Here is a 16,526-nt window from a genome sequence, read left to right as displayed (position 1 = left end):
ACAGAGGGGCACGGGTTTGATCCCTGATCAAGGAACTAAGATCCTGCATGCCGAGAGGTGCTGCCAAAATAAAATATAAAAATAAAATAAATTTTTTTAAAGGAGAAAATAAAGAAAAAAGAAGGACATGTGGTGAACACATAACAATAAATTGCTTGCTCTTGGTGGTAGTACTGGAGACATTATTTCTAGTGATTTCAGATTTTCGCTATATTGAGTTATTTTATAATAAGCACATTTTATTTTTAGAAGCAGAAAAATATCCAGAGACAGCATTGAATGATGGGATGAATGAAAGCTTGGACCAGAAAGAACAGCTTGGCATCCCGCTTCTCTCATTGAATGCAGGACTCTGACTAGTTGGTCAGTCCAATCTCTGCCTCGGGAAAGCTGCTGGCCCCAGAGAGCTCCTCTTTTCTCTGCCCACACAGAGGAGGGGACTTCCAGCCAGCCCTGGGGAACAGGTCTGTTTTCAGGACCAGTCACCGTAGGGACAGAAGTGCCTTGAGAGTCCTGTCCGTCTCTGGCTGGGACTTTGCCCCCTGCCCAGACCTCAATGCTCCCTCGGTTCTCCCTGGGTGAGCCTGGCCCCCCAGACCCCCACCCACCTGCCCACTTGCCCTTCTTCCCTCTTTCTCGTCCACTTATCTTCAACCTTGGTTAACTTTCTGACAGGGAAACTGAGGCAGCCTGGGACAAGGGAGGCACCCAAGGTCAAGCAAGGGGTGACAGGCAGGGTGGGGCGAGGATCCAGGTCTCCTTGTGGCTGCTAGCATGTTCGTTCCACGAGTGGCTGTCATGTAGGTGGTGGGAGCAAGGGAACTTTTTCTTCCTTCCCTCTCCTTCAACCAGTAATACACTTATTTTTTCTTCAACAAGTAAATGGGTTCGGCAGGGTTTGGGGGTTTTGGTTTTATTTTAAACACTGGATTCCTGGGGGAAATGAAGAGAACACTCTTTACTTAATCTGCCCTGTGTAAACCTCAGCTCCATCAGACGAGAAGCCCAGAGCTCTGTCACACAGCAATTATCTTCCTATACCCGTTCTCCTCCTTCATCCACACATTAGCTGGGGTGACTGGAGAAATATTCCTGGTGCAGTAAACCCAAGGAAAGAGCTCTGCAGCCCAGAGCTTGGCGTCCCCGAGAGTCGCCCCCACCCCCAGAGCCGCACACACCAGCTCCAGGACTGCTAACTGCCCCAGAGCCTCTGCCCTCTGCTCCACGTCCCTCCTGTTGCGACACTCTTCCATCCCCCATTCAAGGACCGACCCAGAAAAATAGGGTGGCCCCAGAGTCAACATGTCCCCGACACATGGCCGGACAATAGCCTTCTTAATGAAATGGGGAAATGGCAAATTCAAGTGGGTGTTTACTACTGAGCTCTGGCTCATAAACTCAGCGATCAGACAGCAGTAGTCTCATCAAACAAGGACTGTCAAGTTCATCTCAGCCTTCTTGAGGAAAAGATAGTTGGGATCTGGGGTTTTCAGGAGACCGGGCAGGTGTTAGGAGCAGCCCAGGAGTTTTGAGCAGACAGCTGCTGGGCAGTGAGAGGTGCCCAAGGCTGCGGGCTCAGAGCCTCTGCTGGCTCAGCCCTGACTTACAAGCTTGGCTGTGGCCGGGCGGTGTGCTGGGGGATGGTGGTGGGGAGTGTCAGCTGTGACCTTCCCTTTCTGTGTGGCTCCTGGGCCTGCCACCCACTCTGCTCCCAACATTTCCATTCTGTTCTCATTTGGCCCTTGATCAACTTTGGAGGCAAAAGACATGAGCAACAAAGGGCTTTGTGTCCTCCAAGAGGATGTTGATACGGAACTCAACACATATCTTGTGTTTTTCGGAACCTCCCCTTTTCTGGCCGCTGTTCTTGGCTCTAAATCTTTCTGTGTGCCCTGACTCACCCACTCTGGCAGCAGTGAGTCTGTGGACTGAGTCTCACAATGCTGATTCTAGTGTAGAATAAGCACAATACAGGGAACCATGCATATTAGAATATAGTTATTAAAATATAAACAAATTTGTGATATGGAAAAAATGCTAGTTTACTAATGCATTAAATGACAAGATCTAGCAATAGGTCTAATTATGGCTGAGGTTTTGAAGAAGTGATGGATGTAAGTGATATTTGAGGGTCTCTGTGACGACCAGAGTGTGATGGTGAAAATGTTCTGTTTGTGACAAAGTCACAGGTTCTCTGAAGCATGTGGTTTGTTGCCTACATGTTCAACTGAAGGGAAATGTAAACTGCAGTTAGAGGTTAATGAAAATCGGAGTGTAATTTTTTTCCTTAATGGTCAGTACCGAAATCAGATTGATTATATTCTTCCCAGCCAAAGATGGAGAAGCTCTATACAGTCAGCAAAAACAAGACCTGGAGCTGACGGTGGCTCACATCATCAGCTCCTTATTGCAAAATTCAGACTTAAATCGAAGAAAGTAGGGAAAACCACTAGGCTATTCAAGTATGACCTAAATCAAGTCCCTTATGACTGATTATACAGTGGAGGGTATGAATAGATTCAAGAGATTAGATCTGGTAGACAGAATACCTGAAGAATAATGGACAGAGGTTCATAAATTGGTACAGGAGGCAGTGACCAAAACCACCCCAAAGCAAAAGAAATGCAAGAAGGCAAAGTAGTTGCCTTGAGGAGGCTTTACAAACAGCTGAGAAAAGAAGAGAAGCAAAAAGCAAGGGAGAAAGGGAGAGATACACTCAACTGAATTCAGAGTTCCAGAGAATAGCAGAGAGAGATAAGAAGGTTCTTAATGAACAGTGCAAAGAAATAGAGGAAAGCAATAGAATAGGAAAGACTAGAGATTTCTTCAAGAAAATTCAAGAGATATCAAAGGAATATTTCATGGAAGGATGGGCATGATAAAGGACAGAAACAGTATAGACCTAACAGAAGCAGAATATATTAAGAAGAGGTGGCAAGAATATACAGAACTGTACAAAAAAGGTCTTAATGATGATGCAGATAACCACAAAGGTGTGATCACTCACCTAGAGCCAGATGTCCTGGAATATGAAGTCAAGTGGACCTTAGGAAGCATTACTACAAACAAAGCTAGTGGAAGTGATGGAATTCCAGTTAGCCAATTTAAACCCTAAAAGATGATGCTGTGAAAGTGCTGCAGTCAATATGCCAGCAAGTTTGGAAAACTCAGCAGTGGCCACAGGACTGGAAAAGGTCAGCTTTCATCCCAATCCCAAAGAAGGGCAGTGCTAAAGAATGTTCAGACTACGGGACAATTGCATTAATTTCCCATGCTAGTAAGTTTATGCTCAAAATCCTTTGAGATAGACTTTTAGCCGTACTTGAATTGAGAATTTCCAGAGGTACAAGCTGAGTTTAGAAAATCAGAGGGACCAGTAATCCAATTGCCAATATTTGTTGGATCATAGAGAAAGCAAGGGAATTCCAGAAAAACATCTACTTCTGCTTTATTGACTATGCCAAAGCCTTTGACTGTGTGGCTCACAACAAAGTGTGGAAAATGCTTAAAGAGATGGGAAGACCAGACCACCTGACCTGTCTCCTGAGAAACCATACACGAGTCAAGTAGCAACAGACGTGGACCAGCAGGCTGGCTCCAAATCGGGAAAGGAGTGCGTCAAGGCCGTATATCGTCACCCTGCTTACTTAACTTATATGCGGAGTACATCATGAGAAATGCCGGGCTGGATGAGTCACAAGCTGATATCAAGATTGCTGGGAGAAATATCAACAACTTCAGATATGCAGATGATATCACTCTAACGGCAGAAAGTGAAGAGGAACTAAAGACTAAAGAGCCTCTTGACAAGGGTGAAAGAGGAGAATGAAAAATCTAGCTTAAAACTCAACATTCAAAAAACTAAGATCACGGCATCCGGTCCCATCACTTCATGGCAAATAGAAGAGGGAAAAGTGGAAACAGTGACAGGTTTTCTCTTCTTGGACTTCAATATCACTGCAGATGGTGACTGCAGCCGTGAAATTAGAAGATGTTTGCTTCTTGGAAGGAATGCTATGTATCACAAACCTAGACAGCATGTTAAAAAGCAAAGATATCACTTTGCTGACAAAGGTCTGTATAGTCAAAGCTAAGATTTTTCCAGTCATGTATGGATGGGAGAGTCGGAATATAAAGAAAGCTGAGCACCCAAGAATTGATGCTTTTGAACTATGGTGTTGGAGAAGACTCTTGAGAGTCTCTTGGACTGCAAGGAGATTCAATGAGTCCATCCTAAAGGAAATCAGTCCTGAATATTCATTGGAAGGACGGATGCTCAAGCTGAAACTTCATTACTTTGGCCACCTGATGCAAAGAACTGCCTCATTTGAAAAGACCCTGATGCTGGGAAAGATTGAGGGCAGGAGGAGAAGGGGATGACAGAGGATGAGACGGTTGGATGGCATCACTGACTCAATGGACATGAGTTTGAGAAAACTCTGGTAGAAGAAATCAAAAAAGAAATCAAAATATGCATAGAAACAAATGAAAATGAAAACACAACAACCCAAAACCTATGGGACACTGTAAAAGCAGTGCTAAGGGGAATGTTCATAGCATTACAGGCTTAACCAACAAATCATAGAAGAAATCAAAAAGGAAATCAAAATACGCAGAGAAAGCTCTGGGAGTTGGTGATGGACAGGGAATCCTGGCGTACTGCAGTCCATGGGGTTGAAAGAGTTGCTGAACTGAACTGAACTAATGGTATTTCTAGTAGTCATGTATAGATGTGAGAGTTAGACCATAAAGAAGGTTGAGCGCAGAAGAATTGATGATTTTGAACTGTGGTGTTGGAGAAGACTTTTGAGCGTCCCTTGGACAGCAAGGAGATCAAACCAGTCAATCCTAAAGGAAAATCAATACTCATTGGAAGAACTGATGCTGAAGCTGAAACTCCAATACTTTGGCCACCTGATGCAAAGAGCCAACTCATTGGAAAAGACCCTGATGCTGGGAAAGATTGAAGGCAGAAGGAGAAGAGGGTGGCAGAGGATGAGATGGTTGGATGGCATCAATGACTCAATGAACAAGAACTTGGACAAACTCTGGGAGACAGTGAGGGACAGGGAGGCCTGGTGTACCACAGTCCACAGGGTCACAAAGAGTCAGACATGGCTTAGTGACTGAACAACACGAAAAACAGACCCTCTCGGTTCTCTCTGTGGGTCTCTGACTGTGAGTAGCCAGGTCAAGGCTTTTGCCTGCAGCGGTTCCTTGCCTGGCTGTGCTGGCCTGGGCCTCACAGCCTGGCCCCCTCTTTGTTCTTACCTCCCACTCTCTCTCTCTCCCCTTCTTTGGCCTCTCTTGGGTGCTATTCATGCAGGGCTGAGGGTTAACATTTTCAGATTAAGATTTACTTGGCCAGAGGCAGGAGTTGTATATATAATAACTCACCTGATGACCCCTGTAACATGGGCAGGTAGTGAGTGTCAGACATTATTTTGTCAGTGTCCAAAATAATATTCTTCCCACTAGGCCTGGGGCTCTTTCCCCCAGGAGAGCAATGATGTCCCTGCCTCCCTCTGGCTCTAGAAAGTGTTCATCTAAACCAAGAGCTGGGTCTACGATAGTGGGATTTTCTAGGCTGCCAGTGTACCTCGGGCAGTAGGACACTCCCTTGGCCTTGCCTGTCTTTTCAAGGGCTCTGGCCTGGTGCATCCCAACAAGTGGGGGGTTCCAAATGTCATTTTGCAAAAATTTAAAAGTGCCTTCCCCTTCAAGGTCGCTACCAAAACTGAAAAAAAGGATCCAACCCCAAACCTCCCACTCCCAAGGCCAGACTTGCCTGTGTTTATCATCTCTGTGTCCTGTAAGCATTAATCAGAAAGCCTCTTTGGCTGGACACAGGGGAAATAAAGGTCGCACTGTCTCCCACACACAGAGCTCTGAGGCTGAACAAAGGCAGAACCACAAAGGCACACGTCTGTTTCTGTTCTTTGCCTGGAATTTAAAAACCTGTTCATTAGACCTTTTTCTGGATGGCTCACCCACCCCCTATGCGTTTTATCTGAAGATGGTCGCATGAGTTTTATGACATTTTTGCATGTTTGCATTGCATGCATTTAATATTGCTAAGTTATTTAATTCAGCCATGCCTAGGTCTTCTCTCCAAGTTCTGAAGGGGCTTCTTTGTAACTTTTCTTACATCTGAACCTGTTTTTCAGTTAGCTCACACCTTGTCTCTCCCTCCCTGAGTAGAACCATTTATTTAGCATCAAGTGCCTAAATAAACTGCGAGCCAAGGGACCCATAAGTTTTTTCATCTGCCATAGTCTTGGGAGTCTTGTGGACACCGGCCCCATGGGCTTTCAGATCTAGGTGTTCTGGGGGCCTGTCCCTCAGGCAGGAGTCTTAGAAGTTGTGGGATTGGATACCTTGTTTCTAACCCAGTGGGACCCATTTTGGACTTCCGGCCTCCAGAACCTGAGATGATAAGTTTGTGTTATTTTAAGCCACTGAGTTGGTGGTAATTTGTTGCAGCAGCAACTGGAGACTCACGTAGAGAAGTGAAGGGGCGTCACAGAGACAATTTGGAGGGGGCACGATGGCAGTCTGGAGATGGCCCAACTGGCTTACAGCTTCTGTTCAGCCCCAGCCAGTATTTCTTAGAGGGAACAGAGGGTCAGAATTGTCAGATTCTTCAATTTTCCAAATAAGGTGAAAATACAATTTCCATGTCAAAAAAAGGTTGGGGGGCGGGGGGGCCTAGATGTGTGGTCCAAATCATTCACTCCTCACAAACAGTGAAATCACCCCCTTTTAAAACTGAAGAACTAGAACGTCAGCTTGTGGAAGCAAATCACTCAAGGTCACATAACTTGCCAGCAGTAATATTCCTTCCTTCCAACCTGACTTGCATTAGGAAAAAATTAACTATATATGTGAATTTCGGAAGGCAAGACAAATTGACTATCAAGTTACTACTCTCAACTACACCCAGAAAACAAATATGCCCAAGACAGTTTATGCCGGAAAGATCCTGGTGCTCTGGAAGGTGTCAGGGTCATCCAAACATCACACTTAAGCCAAGAGAGCAAACAGAGGCCTGAAATTACAAAAGAAGCTCAAAAGGTCTGGTGGTTTAAAAAAACAAAGTTCCACATACCATAACCCAAAAGTCTGCTTTTTGAGTAAGAGTTATTTTCTGAAAGTCAGGACAGCCTCTACCCATTTGTTTATTCTTTAATTTGTTCATTCATTCAGCAAAGTTCCATAAACATCCCCTAAGGAGCTTATTTCAGCCGTGGAGACAGGGGCGTAACCAGTAAATAAAAGCTATGTGATATGGAATGAATTGGAAGAGGCCCCAGTAAAGAATTAGGAGAGTATCCAAAATGAATAATAATAACTAATCTTCCTGGGCACTCATTACGTTCCAGGCATTTTCTAAGTGCTTTACACATATCCGTTTATTTAATCTTCACAAAACCTTTGAGGAGAGCAGTAGCCTTCTCCCTACATTTACCTTAGAAAATTCAGGCACAGAATGGTTTCATCACTCACCAAGATCACAGAACTAATAAATGGGTTTAGATCATCTGGCTCCACAGCCTGTATCTTTCATCATCTCACTCCAGCTGTTGGGAGGACAAGGCAAGTGTTGACGTTGCTTCTAGCCAGAGGGATTGGGGAAGGCTTTGTGGAAGAGGTGGTATTGGGTTAAGCCCTGAAGGTGAAGGGAAAGAGCATTCCAGGTTGAGAGGGGAGATACAGAGAAGCAAAAAAAAAAAAATTCTATTGGGGGTAAGCAGTTGCTAGCAGGAGTAGGCAGACCGTGTGGATGGGGAGGGTGAGATCTCTGATAAGTTTCATATTATTCTGAAGGTGTTAGGAAGTCAGAGTTTTTCTGAGCCGGGAAGGGCTCCATTCTAACACTTTCTATGTATCCTTTCAATCAATACTTACTTAACATCTAATTAAACACCTGTTTGAACAGTTAATTTAACACCTAATATTGAATGCTGGTAGAGGGGAATTGTTTCTGCTATCAAAGAAGTACACCTTAATTGAAGGCACAGGAAATAATACTTCAAAAAACTGTACCACAAATTTAAAAATATGACAAGAGGTGTTCCAAGGCAGTACATGAGGAATTGTTCAACAAACCATTTCGTGAAATTTGGCAAATTTCAGGGTCTGTTAATCCTCCCTCTGGCTTGGATTGAGGGTTTGCAAGGGCAAAGTAGGGGAGCAGTCTGCGGAGCCAGCTGGAGAAGTTCACGGTGCCACATACACGGCTAGCCCTTGAGCTACCGGAGACAGGAACAAAATAGTTAATGTTGGATCTGGCTCCCTAGCACCCTCTTCCTAATCTGCGTCGTGGCCTAGGGAGAGGAGAGCTCCCTGTGATCAGAAGCGAGGAGGAGGCACTGGCTGGAAATAGGAGCCTATTGACTCCCTTGATTCAGAGTGAGAAAATTCCAAGGCTGCTCTCCTAGACTACAGTCTAATGATCTAAATGTCACTGGGGAAAACTGTCCAAGATTTGGAAATGGACAGGGGAGATTACTAGGTTTCCTTTCAGTGGAATGCTTATTACTGCCTGCTGTAATCTCTGTGATTTTCTGATTCTACAGGTTTATGCAATTTGATTTCTTATTGGCCAGGCTATTTTTTTTTTATCTCTGGAGGAGTTGAAGTAAATTTGTAGAAAAAATTATAATAATGCAAAGTTTCTTATTTATAGCAGTGCAAGTGAATTTTGTCTGGTGAGGATACAACTGATTTCTGTAGAAAAGGTAACCCCAAACATTACATTTTATCGCATGAAGATATTAACCAGTTTTACATGTATTAGCAGAACCAGTTTATCTTTCCTCATTGCCTCTTCCTCAAATTCTCCTTTGAAACAGTCTTAACATCTTTCTGGTGCCTTCTTCCGTTTCTGGGTAGCAGTAAGATGCCCCCTAATTAATCTTTACTGTGGGACCATTGTATTTTTACATTAAAAAATGATTAAAAATCATGCTTTAACACTGTTAATTCCTGCAGGTTTTCCAGTATCTAGGATAATCAGAAGAAAGGAAATGCCACAATTTCCGTTAGTGAGCCAAAAGTCGTTTCCAGAAATTGTAACTGAGGTGCTTGTTGGCAATTCTTTGAGAATTCTAAATGGAGTTTTAAAACAAATGCTTTATGAGAATTTAGAAAGAAAAAGGAAAAAATGTTTACTATTATATTGCCAATTACTGCACTAGGTGATTTACATATATTATCATAACCCTTGGGAAATCTTTGAAATAGATATTATTGTCCTAATTTTGTAGGTGAATAAACAGGAAATATTTGATTAAGTATTGTAGCACCTATCTGCAGATCCAATCACATAAGTGGAAAATTACTGTAATGGTTCATAAACCACGGTGGTTAAAAGGGTACATGGTAAATAAGGGTATAAAATTCAATAAAGATGTGAGTGAAAGGACAATGAGCAAGACCAAAGTCCCAAACAAGAAAAACTGGCGGCAGTGCTTGGGCGGGAGCTCTTAATTACATGGGTACGGCTTGAAAGCTTCTTTAGATATCCTGTTTCTTTAGACCTCACCTCATGACAAACCTGCCCACACATCCACCCTCTGCTGTCTGCTGGCCTTCCTGAGCAAGAGAGAGGGAACTTAGGACCACTTCAATGTCTGCCTTCCTACGTCACTCTCAAAGCGATGTGTGGCCCACTCCCACAAGGCAGCCCCACTAACCATGTGGCTGAGGGAGATGAAGCAGCTTCTTAGAAAGACTGGATCTACAGATCCACTGCATCTGAAATATTTCCTCTCTCAGCTGCAAGATCTGATGCAAAATGGCATAATGCTAAAATTGTAAACCTGGGTTGTTGTGTTCTTCTTTACTTGCCTCTTACATCTCATACAAAATAAGTTTATCATTAAGTAAAAAAGGAAAATCTGGAGGGAAAAAGGTTTAATTTATTAGTTTTGATTTTGAAGTGAAAGTTGCTCAGTTGTGTCTGACTCCTCTTGACCCCATGGACTATATATAGTCCATGGAATTCTCTAGGCCAGAATACTGGAGTCGGTAGCCTTTCCCTTCTCCAGATCTTTCCCAACCAAGGGATCGAACCCAGGTATCCCACATTGCAGGTGGATTCTTTACCAGCTGAGCCACCAGGAGTGTCCAGTTTTGATTTTCAGCCCCCCCTTAAAAGCAGAGACAGAGGCAGAGGGAAAGCAGGGACGGGTCCAGGTGTGCCCAACAAGCCTAATTAGCTGAAGCATATCACTGCCCTGCTGCTGCCAGACCTCAGGCTCTTCTCATCCACGTGGCCTCCTGATCAACAGTGCTTTCTACTTCTACTTTATCAACACTCCTGTTTTTGGACACCATCTCCTCAGAATGCAAGACAACTCCAAGGGATCTTCCAAGCATAAGATCTGGGACTCCTTCAGGCCTCGTGTCCTCCTCTGGCTCTTGAGTCCTGCCTCCAGGTCTCACCCACCCTACCGTCCATCTCTTCTATTCCTCCCCTCTGTGCCTGCCTGTTTTATTTTATATTCTCATGAATGTGTCCCCCATCAAAGACACACGTACATACAGCCCAGACTAGTGTGTTAGGGGTTCTGCAACTCACTGACATATATTTGTTGATAGAAACCAGAGCCTGGGGAGGGAATTCTGCCTGACGCTAACACATCTCCTCTGCCTCTGGAAGCTGCCACCGTGATCAGGTGGATGGGAGCCACCTGGTCCTACCCCATTACATTCTAGGGCGTCTGCTCAGGTGTTTGACGTCTGCTCAGGCCCTAGAACTGGGCCTCCTGTTCCAGTGGCAGTGGGACGCAGCTCTGGGAAAGCACCCTTCATTCCTCCCCAGGACGCAGTTCCTGAAGAGTGGAGGCCCTTCTGCTGGTTGCATTCAGGACCCGCTGCTGTTTAAAGCGGGTATTGCCACTGTCTGACGAAAGGAGCCTGTGTGCAAAGGCCTCCAAGCTGGTGCAGTGTGGCTGGGGGCAGTCTGTGGCGGTGGCGGGGAGAAGGCCTGCCCACGGGCTGTCCCTGGAACGCTCTCCGGGGCCTCTGTCTCCCTGTCCCTGTCCTGGAGGAGCCTCGCTTCGGTCGTCCTGACACAGGCTGGAGCCTCGGGAGCCCTGCCTTCTCCCCGTGTCCCCTCCACGGGTGCTTAAGGGGAAGGGTTGGCTTCCCGTCCACAGTCCACGACGAGAGGCCGTGACTATCACCTCCCCCTCCCCGACCTCGGCACCCAGGTCTGCACTTGGCCCCGGCAGCTCCCCAGCTGGCTGCCTGTCACAGAGGGCAGTGCGGCGGCCCTGCCGCACCCTGTTCCTTATGAATCTCCTCATTCCTCGGGCCACCTGCTCCCAGGCTCACTCTTCTCTTCTCTGAAACCCTGAGCTGTTCCCGCCAGCCTTCCTAGAGGCCTGGTCATGAGGCTTTGGGCATTTCTGGTTTTAGTTCTGGGCTCCGAGAGGGGAGGAGAAGACAGCCTTTCTCTCTAGCGGAGGCCGATGCCGGGCAGGACAGCAGGGACCCAGAGGGGCTGCTGCCGGAGAATATGAGCGCGGGGCGGCGGGAGGGCCAGACGGCCCAGGTCTCTGGGTGCCCTGGGCCTGCGGGCAGGAGGAGATGGGTCGGGAAGCCTTCAGATGCGGCAGCTCGCAGCCGTCTGGTGCTGGTGGCTGGGGAGGGTCCACACGTCCCAGGCTCCCGGGGTCAGCGAGGGGCCTGGGAAGGCCACTGCTGGCTCTTAGGAGAGCTGTCTCAGGAGTGTGGCGGGGCCTGAAGACAGACGGGGAAAGTCAGGAGCGGGTGGGCGGTTGGCAGGCGGAGACCCTCCGTGCACCCCGCTCTTCCAGGATGCTGTGTGAGGAGGGAGAGGCAGGGCGCTGACCGGCCGGGGACGTTCACAGTCACAGGGAGAACCGGTTTGCACTGCCTGTGTTTGTTTTTGCCCTAGAGACACATGCAGGTACTCAGAGAAGCCCTTGGAGAAAGGGGCAGGCCAGAAAGATGTTACAAAGGCCATGTTGACAAAGCCCAGTCCCCAGATCACACTGCAGGTGGGAGGGAGGCAGCCTGTGGGACCACAGGTGTGACCGCCGGGCTCAGTAAGGCCCACTGAGGCCCTTGGCTTAGAGTCTAAGCCAAGCTGAGTCTCTCCCCAAAGCTGAGTCTCCCCCAAAGCTAAGTCTTGCCATTTTAACAGGGCCTCGCCTGAAGCCCAGGGCAGCCTTGTGAGAAGAATGTGGGTCCCTCAGGGGAAGAAAGAGGGTGAGTCACACACACAGACACACACACACACACCCCCCCCCCCAGCCAAACCCGCAGAGCGGGCATGAGTTAATTTTCCTTTCAGTCACCTATAAGGAAGAATTAGATGGAAAACAAGAAAACACCCAGGGTTAAAATAAACCCTGTCCTTTCTAACCTCCCGCCTATTGCACAGAGGCAAATGCAGAGCAGAAGGAAGCCTCCAGCCTGGAGTTTAGTGCCCTGACTAGGGCCTTGGTAAACACGCGGCAGAGCTTCCTAACCAGGGCAGCAGGCCATCCACTGACCCTCTCAGCCCTGGGAATGAGTGGGTCTGGGGTCAACTGCCTTGCCTGGTACTCGGCTTATAGCCGTGCCAGGCTGTTTGTGCATATTGGATTGGCCCAAAAGTTTGTTCAGGTTTTTCCATTAGATGTTATGGAAAAACCTGAGTGAACTTTTGGGTCAACCCAATAAAAAGGCACTCTAATACCTGCTGAATGAATGACTGCCTGAATGTATTCATTTTGACGCATATTAGAAAAAAGATCTATAATTAGCATGTTAATCCTGTGAAGATCATAAAAGGCACCGTTGAATGAGTGACAAAGGGTATTTACTGTGCACTGGAAAATATATATAATTAGCAAGTTAAACCTATGCTTTCACAAATATTATCTAGGACAAGGCTACGTTTAGAAAAAGAATTGATTTAAAGTTGATTTCAGGAGAAACAAAACAGCATAATTACAAGCAGATCGGACGGGCAGTCATCAGACAACATACACTGTCTCCCCCACTGCCTGCATCACTCACGAGGGCCTCGTCATCGTTCTGTTTGGGTCTGGGGAGAGCAAGGAAACTCACTGAGAGTCAGGGACTGCGTGTACATTTTGCATTGGTATCTCCTTCCACCTGGTACCAGCCTTCTGAATATTCCCTCTACAGACGTACTATCAGCCTTAGAAAAGTTAAGTAACTTGTCCAAGATCAGTCAACTGTAAATGACAGAGCCAGGGTTCAAGCTTGGCTCCAGCTGACTTCACAGCCCCACTCCTGTCACTATCTTCCAGGCACGAAGAGTGAGTCAGTCTACAGGAAATGTTCAGCCTAGGGTAGGAAGAAGGAGGGAGTTTCCTTGGAAGGTTCTCTCTCTCCATGACATCAGTGATGAGTCCATCTGCTGAGCCACGGTGGGGGATTTGAAAAGAAAACACCCTAACTGATAGAAAATGAAAAGAAATAAAAGAACTGGGAAAGGAAGACCCTTAGAGAGGGTGGAACACCCATGGCACCCCATGTCAGGAACTAATACTTGTGGATTTGTCCTCTGCAAGATACCTTTACACTTATCCCCACATTCAGGGGGAAGTCTCAAGTTTTCACAAGTCCGCTCCTTTCCTAGAGTAGGTACTCATGTGGCAGGTTGAATGGTGGTACCCTGTGTTGGTCAGGGTTCTCCAGAGAAACAGAGCCAATAGGATGTATTGATTTATAAAGAGAGAAAGAGGCTTATTTTAAGGAATTGGAAAACGTGATTGTGGGGGCTTGGCAAGTCCAAAATCTGATGGGGGAAGTGCCAGGCAGAGACTCAGGGAAGAATTGCAGTTGAGTCCAAAGGCAGTTAGGCTGGAGACTCAGAAAGAGCAAATACTGCAGATAAAGTCCAAAGGCTGTCTGCTGGCAGAAGCGTCCTTCCTGCTCTGGGGAGGTCAGCCTTTGTTTTATCCAGGCCTTCAACTCATTGAGTGAGGCCCAATCATGGAGCATGGAGTACAATCCCTGAATAATGTTTGAGCACATATCTAGGCACCATGGACCAGAGAAACTGACATAAAATTCGCCCCATCACATCCCCCAATCCCTGTCAAATCCTTGGAACCAGTGGGTGTTACCCTATCTGAAAAAAAGAGTTTGGGGAATTAGGTATCTTGAGATAAGGAGATCATCCTGGACCATCCAGGCAAGCCTTTAGTCCAGTGATAAGGGTCCTTACAGGAGACACACAGGGGAGAGATGCACGGGAGGGGAAAAGGCCGCATGGAGACAGGAGACGGGAGTGACGAAACCACAGTCCAGTCAGCCCCTGGAATAAGAAGAGACTAAAAAAGTGTACTCCCCTGGAGCCTGCAGAGGGGGTGCAACCCTGCCAACCCCCAGATTTTGGACTTACTGCCTCTAGACTGAGGGAAACACTTAAACGTAGTTTGAAACCACCCAGTTTGCAGTGATTCCTTACAACTGCCTGGGAAAACACATTCAGCAGGGCAATGACGAGTGCCCCGTTTCCTTGCTTGCGTGCTGTGGTTCCTCAACCTCAAGCTTGCACACACAGAAGGAAGGCGAGAGGCAGTCTCCTCTACTCCTCGTTCTTTTTGGGGACTTCAACTCCAGGCCCCCAGGCCCCTAACAGGACCCTTAGCCTCTCTTCTCCATCTCCTGCCCAGGCCCTACTCCACCAAAACAGCTCAGTTCTGCTTCCCCAGTGCTAGCTGGCATCTCTTGCCTGCTCAGCACCCCAACCCCCTGTGCCCGCTTCCTCCCAGACTGCCTGTCCCCAAGGACATGGTTCTGATTGTCTCTTTGGACCCAGGAGGACTTTATCCTTCTACTCAGCCTTGGACCCACCTGCTATTACCGTCACTCAGGTCAGCAGCATTTGTCGTGTGTAATCTAGGAATCAGACCTCCTTCAAATTTCTAGAGGCACCTAAAAGTCCCTGCCCTCTGTAAGCTTACCCTCTCTGCTCAGTAATTTCCCTTCTCCTTCTCTCCTGGAACACATGGTCTACGGCCACCAGTTTCTAGCAATCTGCTTTGTACCTGCTCCTCCTCTGACTTTCTGGGGGCGAGGGTCCCACTGTGCAGGATGTTAGGACCAGGATCTAATCATGGGCCCTCTTTGAAGTGTAATTTGTTGATCTTTGCTATGGAAGAGGCCATAGGCCAAACGGAAGCAAGGCAGGGGCTAAATTTGACACAAAGAGTCACTAATGGTTATTTCATCAAAGCTGTGTGTTATTTCATCAACACAATGCTTAGCTATGTTTGTATAAGAAAAGATAAGAAACAATGATGTAATGTTTCCCAACCTACAGTAGTTAAAATTTACATAAGTGTTAACACGGGCACCAGAAAAACATGAGGTGAGGCCTGATTTTAAATCTTACATCTTAAAAAAAAATCACATTGCAAAATCCACTTTAATAATCAAGATATTTCATAAAAAAATATATTTCATCAGTATAGATTTGGATTTATTTATCAATGTATCATATTCTTTGAGTACGAGTATGCTTTATCTACATCTGAATTTCTTTTAAAAAAAATCCTCTTTCATATCTTTAGTATAGTCATTCTCACTTTCAGTAATCTAAAACATGTTGAATCACTTTTAATAGTTCAAATAGTCTACCCTAGACATAAATCATGACTATTAAGGCTGAACTGGGAAATTCCCTGGCGGCCCCGTAGTTAAGACACTGTGTTTTCTCTGCCAAGTGCCTAGGTTCAACCCCTGATCAGGGAATTAAGATCCCTGATCCAAGAGAGCTAAGCCACCCCGTGCAGCCAAAAACACAAAAACAAACAAATAAAAAGACTGAACTGAACTTCAGCTCCAAAAAGGCCATTCTGTCTGTCTCAGGTTTCTTTCACTGTCTCATGAATACCTTATCCTAGCCCATTTTAATTTAATTCACAATTCATTGAATGCTACTATATTCATTGAGTGCTACTATGTACTTGGGGCTCCCCTTGGAGCTCAGCTGGTAAAGAATCCGCCTGCAATGCGGGAGACCTGGGTTTGATCCCTGGGCTGGGAAGATCCCCTGGAGATGGGAAAGGCTCCCCACTCCAGTATTCTGGCCTGGAGAATTCCCCGGACTGTACAGTCCTTGGGGTCGCAAAGAGTCAGACATGACTGAGCGAATTCACTTTCACGTGCTTGGCACTATGCATGATTCTGGAAATACAAAGATGAACAAAATAGCTGCGGTGATCCTAATGGGGTCTACTCCCAGTGTCAGGCTGGTGAACTGCCGGGTACTGGGGCAGCAGTTCTCAAAGTGGCCTCAGGACCCTTGGTAAGGGAGGAGGAGTCCCTGAGACTGGCTGTGTGTGAAGCCCAAATATATTTCTGTGTTCATCATAATATAGATTATTCTCTCTTTTTTTTTTTTTTTTTTTTTGCAGTATTTAGGGGATATACGGTTGCTGTGAAGGCCAAGGTAGTTAATACCCAACTGTTTATTGCATCTAAGAGAAGCAAAAGGTTAGGTTCCTGCAAGCCTCTGGTCACAACAT

The sequence above is a fragment of the Dama dama genome, chromosome 29 (assembly GCF_033118175.1).
Source record: "Dama dama isolate Ldn47 chromosome 29, ASM3311817v1, whole genome shotgun sequence".
In the NCBI taxonomy this organism is placed as follows: domain Eukaryota; kingdom Metazoa; phylum Chordata; class Mammalia; order Artiodactyla; family Cervidae; genus Dama; species Dama dama.
This window is presented reverse-complemented; position numbering follows the sequence as displayed.